Source organism: Corythoichthys intestinalis, chromosome 14 (assembly GCF_030265065.1).
Source record: "Corythoichthys intestinalis isolate RoL2023-P3 chromosome 14, ASM3026506v1, whole genome shotgun sequence".
Classification (NCBI taxonomy): Eukaryota; Metazoa; Chordata; class Actinopteri; order Syngnathiformes; family Syngnathidae; genus Corythoichthys; species Corythoichthys intestinalis.
The window spans coordinates 50,354,185-50,369,212 of record NC_080408.1 but is presented as its reverse complement, the minus strand read 5'-3'; the positions used below and the strand labels follow the sequence as shown (position 1 = coordinate 50,369,212).

The 15,028-nt window shown below is 38.4% G+C and overlaps 1 protein-coding gene across 2 annotated transcripts in view; it reads right to left on the bottom strand.

Annotated features, from left to right (window-relative positions):
* The window catches only part of LOC130929707 (ephrin type-B receptor 1-B), a 423,699-nt gene that overhangs the window by 53,890 nt on the left and 354,781 nt on the right, over positions 1-15,028 (bottom strand). The window lies entirely within an intron of this gene.

Genomic DNA, 15,028 nt, shown 5'->3' with positions numbered 1-15,028 from the left:
TGGCGGATTTTATACTCTTTTGAGATCTTTTGAAATCCCTTACCAGAGTCATAAGTGTCTACAATCTTCATTCTGAAGGCCTCAGACAGCTCCTTGATCTCACCAGGCTGTTTTCTCTCACTTCAACACTCAGTCACTATTGAATGTTTTCTGCGTTGATGAGTGGAGCAAACTTTCTTCAGACCAATGTCAATGACTGGTAGATGGCTACAAGAAGCATATCAGAGAAGTTATTTCAGCCAAAGCGGGTAACACAAGCTATTAGGTGGTAGGGTGTCCTAACTTTTTCCTCAGTTAGAATATGCATTTTTGTTGATATACAGTAGTTGGTTTAATAAGTAAAATAATGTTAATTTTTGTTGTTTACCTGTATTTAAAGCACCATCTTTTCCAGAGATAAAGAAAACAAGATCAGACATTGGTATGTGAACATTTGATAATAAAGAACTTAATATTTAAAGGGGTCTCCTAATTTTTTTACATGACTGTACATACTGTGCATACTACATACATACTACTGGTGTAATGGCACACACAAGTCACAGTTCGGTAAGTACCATGCTCCGGGGTCACAGTTCAGTATGGGTTTGGTACAACAGGATAAACAAAAACGCTTTTATTAGCACAGCATTTGAAAGTTTGTTCTGTAGGCTAAAACTAAAAAGCTGTATGAATACAAATACCATTACATTCTTGATATACTCTACGTATTTCCAATGAAAACAGGTTTGAACTATAATGGCATATTTTCAACCAGAAAACTGATATCCAAAATACCTCAATTTAGAGTCCTTCACTTTGAGGGATTCCACAAAATTCACAAAAGCTATAGGCATTAGCTGCGTTTCAACTTTTTCGATGTAGTAGCTTGAATGAGATCATTGTAGTTGCTGGATCCGTGTAATGGGTCCAATCTCATTTGAACTATTTTGCGCTCATATCAGAATGGCCTTGGCCTGATAATTCATTTGAAGCAGGGGGTGTCCAAACTATTCCACATTGGGCCGCAGTGGGTGCTGGATTTCATTCCATCAAAACAACCTTTTCACCGATACGGTGTCCTACAAGTGTAATTGGTTGATGCTGCTTGTTTTAGAGGAAACTTCATTGGTAAAACTTTCTGTGCTCCATTGGTAGGAACAAAAAAAAAAAAAAAAAAAAAAAAAAAAAAAAAAAAACAGGACCCACAGCGGCCCTTGAAGACCATTTTGGACACCCCTGATTTAAAGCATGTAAAAAAAATAAAAAATAAAAAAATAATTTTTTTTTTTGTCTTATTCACCATTTTTACAGTTACTGGTACAGACAGGTATTCATTCATCTCCTGTACCGCTGGCGCTATCCCAGCTAACTATGTACTCTACGTCCTGAACTGGTAGCCAGCCAATCGCAGGGCACATATAGACAAACAACCTTTCACACTCACAATCAAACCTGTGGAGAATTTGCAGCGTCCAATCAGCTTAGCATGCATGTTTTTCGAATTTTGAAAGAAACCAGACTATGCCAACTCCACAAAGGATATCAAGAGCCGAAGATTGAACTTTTTTTTTTTAATTCTGTCAAAACAGTAAAATAACCTGACAACTTTAACAACAACATCCTCTATTTTTAATTCCCTGAAACATTAGTTTTTGTAATGAGAGAATTCAGCTCAACGTAGATGACGTCTATTAACTCATTTGCTCCCAAAAACGTATAAATACTTTCTATTTTTAATTGTTTCAGTGTCCCAAAGACGTATTTATACGTCTTTTACATTTTTTTTTTTCAAAAAAGACATCTCTGGGTCGTGATTCAACTTAGCTCCAAAGCACAAAACAGAAAATCAATTTTAAAGCAATAAAACTGGCCACTTGGGGGCAGTAGCGCATTTGGTAAGACCCGCAACCCAATTCAACGGCAACGAACGGCCAAGCCGCACGGCCGGGCGCTGGCGGAAGACGACCGAATGGATGCCAGGTGGCGGACGACCGAGCAGAACAACCGGTAGGTCGCCCGGGATGCCAGGCGCTGTACGACCGAGCAGAACAACCGGGACCACTAGTGCAGCGGACGATGCCTTTGAGTCCGTGCCGCTCGCGAGCAGAGCCCGCAGAGACTCAAAAAAATTCATCTTTATGAGACAGATGGCGATGAGGGAAAAGTTTAACCGGCTGTCGCGGCCAGAACAGCGTCATCTTTCAGTTATTTATGTTTAAATAAATTGTTACTTTGCTATCAAAAGCTCTATTTGTCTTGTCGTTTATCTTATTTTGTAAAAGGAAAACATTATTGAGATGTTTGGGATGTAACTAAAGCAAAAAATAGCTGTGTATAAGTCAAACTTATATTTGAAATGTATGCTTTCACAAAAAGCTCCATTTCTCAGTTTTTTTCATCAGAAATTGGAAAATTGGTCAAACTAAGCTATTTTCTAATGCTGATTTCTAAAGAATGGAAAAAGATATTTACTAATTTTTTTCTGCTGAAAGAAGAGAGTCTAATCTTTCTTTTGGTGGGTTCCATGTTTTATATAGCAATAGAACAGAATTTTCTGTGGGCCTCGCAAAATCAGTCAGAATCCAGTAAAACGGCCGGGAGCGAAGGGCCTTGCTCCGGTGAAAATGGCTGGGAGTGAATGAGTTAAATTCAAATAAGACAACCTCGAATGATTTAGTAGAATATAACGCCTTCAGTAATGCATGAATGCATTGGAATTAGATGTTATGTCAAGGTCTACCTTATCTTAGACCCTGGCAGCATGACAAGGTCAACATTTTGGAAGGTTGTTTCTCTGAGTCCTCATACCGTCTACTGTATGTTGTTTGATTTGGAATGTTCAACACGGCAATGTATTTCACAGCAGGTATACATTCTAAACATCTCGGGAAATTCAGTTCTCAGAAAAAGTGCTTCCAGCTTCAACCCAGGTGGGAATTCCAGATAGAGATCGTGTTCGGTCACTGCACTGGTGACTTATGCTTATCACGAGGCGTCGGTGACTGTGCGAGAGGCAAAGTGTCTCTCTACATATGCCCTTTGCATTTGCTTGCGTAGTTTTGACTCACCCAATGCATAGAGCAGACGGGAATGACAACAAAGCCATTTTGTTTGAATACATGACTCTTATCAAGCAGCATGATGTTGTTTCCAAAAATTTTGATGCTGAATTTATGTTACACAAGCAATCAGTGTATTTTTAACCTCGCCTGTGCATGTGTAAACAAAGAGACGTTATTCGAACATTAAAAATAGCCAGAGGAATCAAGGTTTGTCCAATTTTGGAAAGGCAATGACTGACGTTAAGTACAACTAAATGTTTTTCGTAAAGGTTCCATCAAAAGAAGAACAAAACACCAAAGTGGAAGGACTCTTTTGAAGTTCGCTGCAGGTCCTTATCAATAATTGATAACATCCATTGGTAGTAAGGTAAAAACAGATTGTCAGGGACATATTCCTTGTTCATGTTTTCAGGGTAATATTTTATGGCCGCTCGGGAGCCCTGTGATTTTTGTAGCGACTCCAGTCCAGGTTTGTATCGTTGCAATTTTTACACCTTTTTGCTTTATTTTTTTTTTTTTCCTTTTGATAAGGACTTAGTGAATGAAAGGTCAATACAACTAAATTTATTTTGTCATTGTAAGATCAGACAGTTAAATACAGTGTGATTTAGCTAAAATTCTGGAACAGAAATAAAATATTTACAAGACATGTCACCGAAAATTCGGCTATGAGACTATCGGCCAGAAATAGCTAAAATTGTATTAACGGTTTTCAGTTGAAATCTTTTGAAGACCAAAAGTTCACCACCGAATAGAGTATAGAACCTTAGTCCTCTTATGATGATGTACTCAGAGCATGGCAGCAACACGCTAGCTGAAGCTGTCTTGCAAACAAACCTGGGTCACAGCCAATATTCCCTCTAATTTTTCATTACTCTGAGCAGATATACAAGCTCCCTGAGAACACCGTGGACCACTGTGAGCAACATCAGATGTGTACCCTTTGGCCACACACCAGTATCACGCCTGTTCAAAACCTTGGATCATAGCAAGTTACATGGCTTATTAAAAGAATGAAATTAAAGCAGCAATATTTATTATCTTACCGTATTTTTCGGACTATAAGTCGCAGTTTTTTTTCATAGTTTGGCAGGGGGTTATACTCTGGAGCGACTTATGTGTGAAAATTTTAACACATTATTATATCATTTCACATGTTATTTTGGTGTTTTGGCTTTACACTGATGGTTTGGTAAACGTTTTAGCATGTTCTTTGTGCTATAGTAATCTGTATAACTCTTAATAGCTGTGTCACGTTAACATACCGGCCACATTCGTATATCGTTGTTCATGCATCATGTAACATTATCATACTCCACACTTATTCAGCATGTTATTCTCTTTTGTATTTTTATTAGGGCTGTCAAAATTATCCCGTTAACGGGCGGTAATTATTTTTTAAATTAATCATGTTAAAATATTTGACGCATTTAACTCACATGCCCCGCTCAAACAGATTAAAATCATGTCCACTTGTTGTGTTTTTTGGTGTTTTGTCGCCCTCTGCTGGTGCTTGGGTGCGACTGATTTTATGGGTTTCAGCACCATGAGCATTGTGTAATTATTGACATCAACAATGGTGAGCTACTAATTTATTTTTTGATAGAAAATTTTACTACAAGTCTTTCTATCTATGGATCGCTTTAACAATGTTAATAATGTTAATGGCATCTTGTTGATTTATTGTTATAATAAACAAATACAGTACTTATGTACAGTATATTGAATGTATATATCCGTCTTGTGTCTTATCTTTCCATTCCAACGATAATTTACAGAAAAATATGGCATATTTTATAGATGGTTTGAATTGCGATTAATTATGATTAATTAATTTTCAAGCTGTGATTAACTCGATTAAAAATTTTAATCTTTTGACAGCCCTAAATTTTATTTCAAATTGCCTTTCAAGATGACATATCTGTTCTATGTGTTGGATTTTATCAAGTAAATTTCCCCCCAAAATGCGACTTATACTCAGGTGCGACTTAGTGTCCGAAAAATACGGTACTTCTTTTAATATAATTGATTGAAGACAAAAATCTCGTTGTTCTTGAGATGTGTACCATGTTATATGTAAGTCCTTCTTTAACGATAGGAAGAGTCTTGCTTTGGCCTGTGTAAGGTCCAATTGTGGCATGGGTGAGTTACGTAATAAATTAAACATAATGAACAATCGCAATAGGAGCATATCAAACTCCCAAATTAAAACTCAATATTCCTATTCGCCGTGTCTGAGCAGCTTTACAGGACAGGTTTTTTTTTTTAAAAAAAAAAGAAAAAATCAGTTTCACCGCTTGTTCTTCTCTTTGCTCCGACAGCTTAAAAGAACCGCATTTCTTTTTTACTTTAGCCTGATGAGTGTAGTGTCGCTGCCTGTTCGTTTCGCCATGATAAGGGGTTAGCATTTGTGTCTCTTAACTCTGCTGCACTGTTGTTAGCTAGCTAACATCCACGGAGCATATGGGGCAGGGCACATATGCAAATACTGTCAATGCTATGACTGGCTGTGTAGCGTAAGTGAATGCTATCGTACTATTGGATCGACAGCTGTTGCTCATTGAGCTACGTTGCGAAATGGTACATAAAACAGTATTGTTTGTGTAATTAACTAGATTGTATCATTTCTAAAATTTGACATAAATACTGTTGCACTTGCATAAATTGGCAGCGGAATGTGGCTTCAGCAAATCTGCACAGGAGTGTTGCTCACTTTTCACTCTTATTTTTCTCCGTACTCCTGGCGTCATGCACCTCACAAGTACATACAATGCTGGTGTCAATAACGCACCAATGGGAGCGCGCGTTGTCGCATCGAACCCACAAATACGAATGTCGCGCTGACACATCAGTGCAGTGCAAACAGTAATCCAAGTGACGCTACGATACGTTTGCGCTGAATTGTATTTTGTCTGCTGCATAGATATTCTTGTGTGTTGAGTCTGTTCAAACAGTGCGCGATTGAGCACACGCGCAGCTTAGATAGAATATTGCTCATAGCCAACATGTTCGCGGCTTGGAAGAATTTTGAGCTATCAAAGATTTTCTGATAGCCTTCTGTAAAATTTGTTCTGCTGATGTGTTTTGAGGGGGTACAACGCCAAAGAACTTTTACACCTCAGGTTTAATCAGCCATTTGTCCTACAAAACACGCAAAACAATACGACGTGTACAGAAACAAACAAAAAAGTTCTTTTGTGGCGTAGGCTTTCAAGAGGGTGAAAACATTTCTTCGTAATAGTGCTAATGCAAAGGGTATTCATCGGAAAATAATGAAATACAAAATTAATAACATGAAAAAATGAATTGTATAAATGTGTATTATTTGGCCTTTCAGTTTTCAGCTAAGTTTTTCCAATATTCGGTTTCGGTCAAGAATTTTGCTTTCGATACATCCCTACTATTTACACTAATTGTTCTATTTACATAGTTTGTGTAAGTTGTAATGGCGGAATTGTCTTTAAAAAGAAAAACATTGTAAATGTTAAAAATTGACATTTTCACATATCTGATTGAAAAATATTCACACTGGAAATCGTTTGCAAAAATAATATGCACTTCAAAATGGAATAAGTGGCCTATTTGGGGGTAAAATGATGCAAATAGGAAGCAGCCAAGTGACAGAAAACAGCAGCATATTTCACATCGCGTGAGCAGTGGAGCAGAACGGAGAAAATGTCGATTGGGTCGCGGGGTTTGACGGACGAGCTTTGTTGCAAACTCCGTGTGACCTCGCCTTTCAACCTCTTTCAGCCTCAATGACAAACGAACACACCAATGTTAAAAGGCACCTGAGGATGTGCACTCCATATGTTTGCCCACAAACATACAGAAATAGTGTATGCACACAGACTGGAAAGGTATTCCACATCATCAAATGGGACAATAGAAAAAACAGACATAAGTATTGCATATAACCTGATCGAAACACAACATTAAGAACATTCAATTTTTTGGACTATACGCTGCACCTGAGTATAAGTCACACCAGCCAAAAAATGCGCAATAAAAAGGAAAAAAAACATGTATAAGTCGCACCGGAGTATAAGTCGCATTTTTGGGGGGACATTTATTTGATAGAATCCAGCACCAAGAACAGACATGTCATCATGAAAGGCATTTTCAAATACAATAGAGAACAACAGGCTGAATAGGTGTACAGTATGCTAACATAACATGAAGCTAGACGTTCGATCGGGCCTAAAAAAATCCAGCCCGAACCGAGCCTGATCAATTAACTCGATTTGCTTACCCAAGCCCAAACCCCCCGAGATTTTATGTTTTATGTGTAGGCATGAGCCCGAATTTTAAAAAAAAAAATGAAATTTTATGTTTTATTTGTGAGGACTCAGGAGAAGGAGGAAATGCGGGGATGCGATGAGTGGTTGCATTTTGCGTGATCACGTTTGTAACGATCCCGGTGCATATATGCATAATGATAAATTAAAGCCTGTCTTCTGTAACGAATTCTCCCAGAAATAATGCTGAAAAAGTTTAAGTATAGTTCTCGTATGAGACCAAAGCGCCACATTCGTTTACATTCAAAGCCGACACAGGTTTCGGTATAGCACCTTCAACAATCAATTTGAATCCTTTCAATATCCGCAGGGCGCTGGGAGGGGAAGATTGAAAAGAGAGCCACTGCGTTCACGTGCGCAGGCATGCACAGCGCCTTCTCTGTTTTATCCAAACTATTTATTTTACTTAACATCCATACATCATTTTAGTATAAATATATGAATATATATTTATTTTAAAAAAGCGAGACAGAAGTCGGCCCGACCCGACCGTGAATAATCACACATAAGTCGCTCCAGAGTATGAGACGCACCCTCTGCCAAACTATGAAAAAAAAACTGCGACTTCTAGTCCGAAAAATATGGTATGTATTTAAAATTATTTCATTGTATACTGTTCACTTGATTAAACTCCAAACTACACACGCACGGGCTGAAATGTACTATACTCGATGTGGCGCGGAACGTCAATGGAAATCAGCTTGAGTACGAGCATGATGTAGCATTAATTGATTTATATATTTCTTTGATAACTCAAAATGCTTCCAAACTCTGGACATGTTGGCTGTGAGCTGGTAGTGTTAGCTTGCAGTGTTTGGACTACGTCATCACAAGAGGACTACGGTTTCCTTCACACTTCACGGTGGTAAACTTTCGGCTTTTTAACCGAAAACAGAAAATAGAATTTTAGCCATTTTCAGTTGAAAGTTAAAAAAAATAAAAATATAAAAATAAATAAATCTAATATGTAAAATAAAGAGGACAAATGTTATGACGAGTGTAGCACCCCAACTAACTCAATTCAGAGTGAAAACGATGTAGTAATCATGCCAGGCCCTAGGGGGCAGTGCAGATTTCCAAAGCGACAGCCAATGATGCACTTCCTTGATACCCACCTCAGCCCGGAAGACAACATACCCGCCCACTCCAAGCAATAGCATTTTTCTTTTGCTCCAAAAGGCACAAAAATGCAAACATTAGAGATATTTGAATTAAAAATATTAGATAAAACTGTAAATTAAAGCCGACATTCCGCCATGTTTGCTGTTTTTAATGTTTAGTATCAGTGCTGCCTACGTCCCAAGTGACGTGTGCGAGTCTGCATCACAATTGTTGCGTCCTAAGTGTTGCAACGTCACCATGCAAACGGTTCATAAATGTAACGCCGTGGGAACTACCCACCTCTGAACAAGTATTATTATTCACAGTCGGTCGCAACGACACATGCAGCGATCAAACGCTGGATTTAGGTTGAAACTGTACGAAAGCTGTACCGCATACAAACAGGAAGGATTGTCTCAGGAGTGATTTGTTCAACGATTCAAGGTAATTATTAATGTTTTTCGTTTTTTCACATGCCTGCCGCCATACTGTCTAACAGACTAGCATCATTCTTCGGTATATTTACGTTAAATAAATGCTAACTACCCATTTTTATTTGCTTTTAACCAAGAATCAAGACTGTTTTTTTGTCCATATCTACGAAGAATTCAAAGATTTAAGCATTTGTTCACAAGAATTTTCACTGCAAAAGCTCTGTTTACATAAGGCGGCCGCTAATTTGCTTTCCGAATAGCATCATAGTTCGCAATATTAACGTCAAATAAATGCTGACTGCACGTATTGTTTGCTTTTAACCAAGAAGAGAGACTGTTATACGTCCATATTTATAAAGAATTCAGGGATTTAAGCATTTATTCCCAAAAAATTTCAATGGAAAAAGCTATTTGTTTACATATGGCGGCCTCTAATTTGCTTACTGACTACCATCATTGTTTGCAATATTTACGTAAAATAAATGCAAACTGCACGTTTTTTTGCTTTTAACCAACAATCGAGACTGTTTTACGTCCATATCTAGAAAGAATTCAGGGATTTAAGCATTTATTCACAAGAATTTTTAACGGAAAAAGCTCTTTGTTTACATATGGCAGCCGCTACATTTGCTTACTGACTAGCATCATAGTTGACAATATTTATGTAAAATAAACCCTCGTGAGGAATAAGCGGCATGGAAAATGAATGAATGAATAAATGCTAAATGCTCTTTTTTTTTTTTTTTTTTGCTTTTAACCAAGAATCGAGACTGTTTTGCGTCCATATTTATATAGAATTCAGGGATTTAAGCATTTATTCACAAGAATTTTCAACAAAAAAAGCTCTTTGTCTGCGATTCCACTCGGTCAGCTTTGACGCCCACGCCAACAATTCAGGCCCCCTATTAATTGGCGCCTTGTTCCGTCAATATCATTATAAAGTCTATGCTTCAACAGTAGTCATGTCTAACCATGATTTTTTTGCGACAGTAAACGAGTCCTTAGTTCACTAAGCATCCTGCAGTGTAGAAAGAAAAAAACCCTCATGCTGAATGTGAACCCCTCACAGTATTGCCTCGGCGTGAACCCCTGTCAACGTTAAACATAATGACCAGCCGGTCCCCCTGACCATACATCGTACCACAACGCATGCACTGTAATTGCAGTGCCAAACACTGCATCGAAGAATTAGAAAAGCAGTGTCGGGAAAGAGGAGATTAATTTGCCCGGGGAGGAGGTCGATGCCAATGTAAATCACTGCATGTTAGCGCAATTTAATTTTCCCCGACTCCCTCGGCCTTGTCTGCGGCAGCAGCCTCGCTTGCTGATTGGTTGAGACAGGTCATAGCCGACCGAGCGGGTCATGGAGGGAAGGCGAGCGTGGATCGCTTAATTACGCAGTAAAATCGTGCGCATAAGGCCCAACCCCCCCAATGTCCCCTGAAGCTTGTTTGCATGTTCACCTTAAATACATTAGAGGAAGGAACTCAGGAATTCCTAATGAACTATCCTCGTGATCCACAGTACAGTATAAAGCATTGGCCACATTTAGGGTTTATTGAAAATCCAGCACGGTCAGTGAAGTGTAATTGTTTTTTTTTTTTTTTTTTTTTTTTATTAATAAGAATGATGAAAGAAACTACTACTATGTTGGATAAGAGCAGGTTTTTACTTCAACATGTTTTTCATGTATGTATTTCCCTTTGTCTTCACCTTAATTGAAATAAAATAAATATATTTTTAGGAAATCTTTATTTGAGCCTCCAGGCATTGACTCACCAGGCTATTACCTGCATGCTTTTGATCTCAGTTTTTTTTTGCATGTGTCAAATACATCACAAAGCAGTCCTAAAATAGAACCCCTTTTATAGCATAAAGTATTAATATTCATATTCACCCATAATATATACAGAATTATCAGAGAAGTACCAATAGTCTGTATAATCAGAGTGTAAAGAATACCTAATTTACATTAAATGTCCATGAGGCAAACAGAAAAGGTGCAACTTCAGAAAAGCATTCTTGGAAAATGGTAATCCAAAACAAAGGAGGTTGAAATGCCAGACATGAAACAACATCTCAAAAAGTACTTGCGTCAAAAGCAAACTACATGTTTTAATCTCCCTAGGGTTTAATACACGTTCGCAGCCTTTATCTGACACATCTTAAATTTGCAAATTTTCTGCAGCTCCATTGTCACAGTGCCTCTCAAAATTTTTTCTGTTAGACCAGCCCGCCAAGAAAGATGTAAATGTTTCGCGCCCCCCTCCCCATCTCTCTGCTGCCATTTGTCTATAAAAATATATTAAGTACACCTCTGCATAACATTGTGTCATTTTTTTTTTATATCAAAGAACAATAAGTACTAGCCATGCAAGCAGGACTGAACGGGCCCTTCCAGTTTGGCGGAACTCGGACATCACGCAAACTGGGCCGGCACGCAGGTCGGGGTGGTGGCAGATCGCCCCCCTTTAATCATTTAATGAGAACCTAACATGCTTGAGAGTTAGCCTGGTACACCAGACTCACTGTTCCAACTATAGAGTCTGGCGACCAATGAGCGGTTCAAATTTCCAGGGCAGAGCAAGCCACAGCAAACAGACTGCGGAGTGGACCAATCAGCAACGGGCAGATGTGACGTTGGTAAAGTGACAACTCTCGCACGGCGCAAGCGGAGAACGGAGAAGTTTATATAACATGGCTAGAGTGAGACAGACTGTTGTCAATGACTTGTGTCGATGTGTTTTTGGTAATTTGAAACTGATTTTACCGTGGATTGGAACATATTCTAGGCTCTCCTGTTCTCCATCTGTGTTAATGTGGAGATGACTTCCGACGCGAAAGAGTGACGTTACTCGTTAAGAACACCTCACGCAAATAAACAAATCTGATTGGACGGATGATTTCATACTGGCTCGAGAGTCCGTTAAGGAGGTGGGTCCCAGACTATTCTCACAGTGTTTGAAAAATACAGGGAGAACAGTCTGCCCATGCCAGGCAACTTGAAAGTTGCCTCATCAACCAAACCTCAATATTTTTCAACACATGTCTTAAAGCTCCCCTGATGCAGGTTTGAGGTCTATTGATTTTTTTCCTTGAAGGAGGAGCCTGTCTTGTAATAAAGGGCATTTCATGTTCCCACTAGGGGTCGCCAGGCCGAATGGGAAATATTTCAATGCAGTCGTGTTCAGGCTGGGATACCTCTCATACGTGCCAGATTTGAAAAAAGATTGCACCTTGTGTCAGGGAGTTATTAGTCATTTACTGAATTTAGCGTATAACCCAAAAAATGGCCGACTTTGGCACCCCACCCAGGTCAGGCCCGTGAATGAAAACTCACCATTTTGATAACTTCAGATCTCATATGTCTCATGAACAGTCTCACCAATTTTGAGTAGGATCCAACCATCTTCCTAGGCGACACAGTCTCAAATGTGCACCCTGTACATCGATAAAAATTTCACTTTCAATCCAAAATACCCGATATCCTGTTGGGTTTGGAATATAGGTGCACTTTTTAAAGCAGTTTTGATATATTCAGCTCATTTTCCATGAGAAAAATCAAGTGGCCTATTCAATGTGATTGGGGTCTAACAGTGGTGGAATGTAATGAAGTAAAAGTACTTCATTGCTGTACTTAAATACATTATTGTGTACCTGTACTTTGAATACAAATACGAAGTGGTACTTTTTACTTTTACTTCAATTTTCATTTTCCAGCAGGTATCTGTACTCTTATTTCACTACTTTTCAAATTGTTGCCTGCGTTACACGTTACTTTTGTTTGTTTTCTTTTTTTCTCATTGTGAAAAATTGGTTTCATTTTCATGCTTCCGTCGAAATTGGTAAGCCCCAAGTATACCATAAATGAGCACTAGAGGCAGCAACACAAGTACATGCAAGGCTAGGCAGATGAAAAAGATATTAACTAATACAAACCACCACACTCTTGTAAACTAGGTGGCGGTATGCACCTGATTGTTGCTTGCAATCCACCATTAAGCTAAGTTTTGGAGTTTTTGAGGTTGTTAAGCGTATGTTCATAGTGCAGTCAATTTTATTGCTTGTTTTTTTTCCATTCTGCACAGGCTTAAATAAAACTGAGCAGTCAATGAATTTTCTGGTTATTTCTTTGAATATTGACTCAGATCTCTGTATTTTTATTTCCTTTTTTTCCCCTTTTTACCTTTTCAGGCGTGGAAACAATCCAACGTACAGCATTCATTTGTGTTTACATTCAATTAAACCCGAAAAGAAAAGGGCTGACAGGAGAAGCCGAAGCTTATTAGATCCCGTCCCCAGTATACCGTAGGACGCAAATTATCGAATCACAATTTTGACATTGCAGATTGTGTGATGATTACAAGTTTTTTTTTCCCTCCCCTTGATTGTGTAAATGTTCATCTTCCCAATAGTCATTGTCGATCACGGCAATTAGTTTGTTTTGTTGATTCGATCCAGTAGATAAGTATGTATGTACGTATGTACAGTATATATACAGTATATTCATATTGTAATATAATACATACATACAGTATATTTCATTTTTGCATTGGGAGAAAATGCTTTTACGTTTCACTTGTAACGTAAATTTTACATTATTGTAGAGCTGTCCCGACTAGTCGACGTTGTCGACGTCATCGATGACGTAAATGCGTCGATGGGCAAAACATACCGTCAACGGGTAATGACGGGTTAAAAAAAAAAGAAAATTACATGCGGATAAAATTTAGAATGGTGGGCGCTCGCGATGCAAGCAGTTGTTACTAACACCCCCAAGGGGGCCGTTGTTATTTCAGTGTGACCGGCATTGTCAGATATCGTTGAGTTGGGAAAGTCCGCGGGTAGCGTGGAGTTCAGTGGCTGCATCCCCTACGTCAGTGGTCTCCAAACTATTCCAAATAGGGTCGCAGTGGGTGCAGGATTTCACTCCAGCACCACAGTGTGCCCTCTACTTTATCCATTTTCAGGTTAAAACAAACAAAAGTTGAACAGTTTTCCCCTCCCCCAAAAATGCGGAATGCACACGAGAAAAAGCATCTGAACTCAAAGTATTCTGAAAATGGTTGTCCGGGACATTGCAATTCATTTTAACATTTAGAACAATATAGACAATGACATACCACAAAAAGAGTAAGAATTGTTTTGACTCCTGTTAAAGAGGTGAAGTCTCAGTGTTTTTTTGCACTAGTTAATGCCAGCATCATTTGACCTCATTGTTTGTGATTTATTATTGATATTTATGTTATTTATTCATAGGTTAATAAAGAATTTAGGTGTTCCAAAAATGTATTTGTGAATTAATAAGCTTCAACAAAAAATTCATTATTAAAGTAGTAAAAAAAAAAAAAAATTGATTAGTCGACTAATCGTAAAAATAGTCGGCTGACTAATCGGGAGGAAATTAGTCGTTTGGGACAGCCCTACATTTTTGTCATTCGAACTCTGTGTTGTTTTTGTCAACGATGACTATAACGAAAATATTTTGTTGAGAAACCATTTTTTCTCGATTATGACGAGACAATAACGAGCTAAGAACGTGTTTTGGGAGACTAAAACATAACTAGACAAATGCCAGTTTTCGTCTGACGAGACATGAATGACAGAAAACATCTTATGTGTAGTAAGCCTGCAAAGTAGCAGTGTCTGGTTGTGTCACTCATGTGACGTCCTGCCCCACCAACTCACCAGTGTCCTCTCCAGTCTCTGAGCTTGTTTTGAAACACATACAGTAAGACATGTTTTCTTACTTTGGCTACAGAGAGCATGCAATGTTGCTTTAGCCTTGGAAGGTCTGTGCTGAGTGATCATCACACACTAAATGTAATTCGTAGCGTTGGCATAGCATTCAAGTTTGTGTTAGCATTAGGCTAATGCTTACAGCAAACATCTTCTTGCACTCTCGGACACCCTTTTTTTACATGGCCTTCAGGTGGGTATAATTAATTGAAAATAATGTACTGTTGTCCACCTGTGTATTATCATCAAGTTGGTGTTGTCTTTGTAGACGCTACAATATGTGCTCGTCTGTCAATATTCATTTGAAATAGTTGGAAACTACATGTATTATTTATCTTGTTTTGGAGGAAAAGTTTCGAATTTAACAGGCAAAAACATTTTTGAGTAAACATCAACTCCAACTAGATCAATG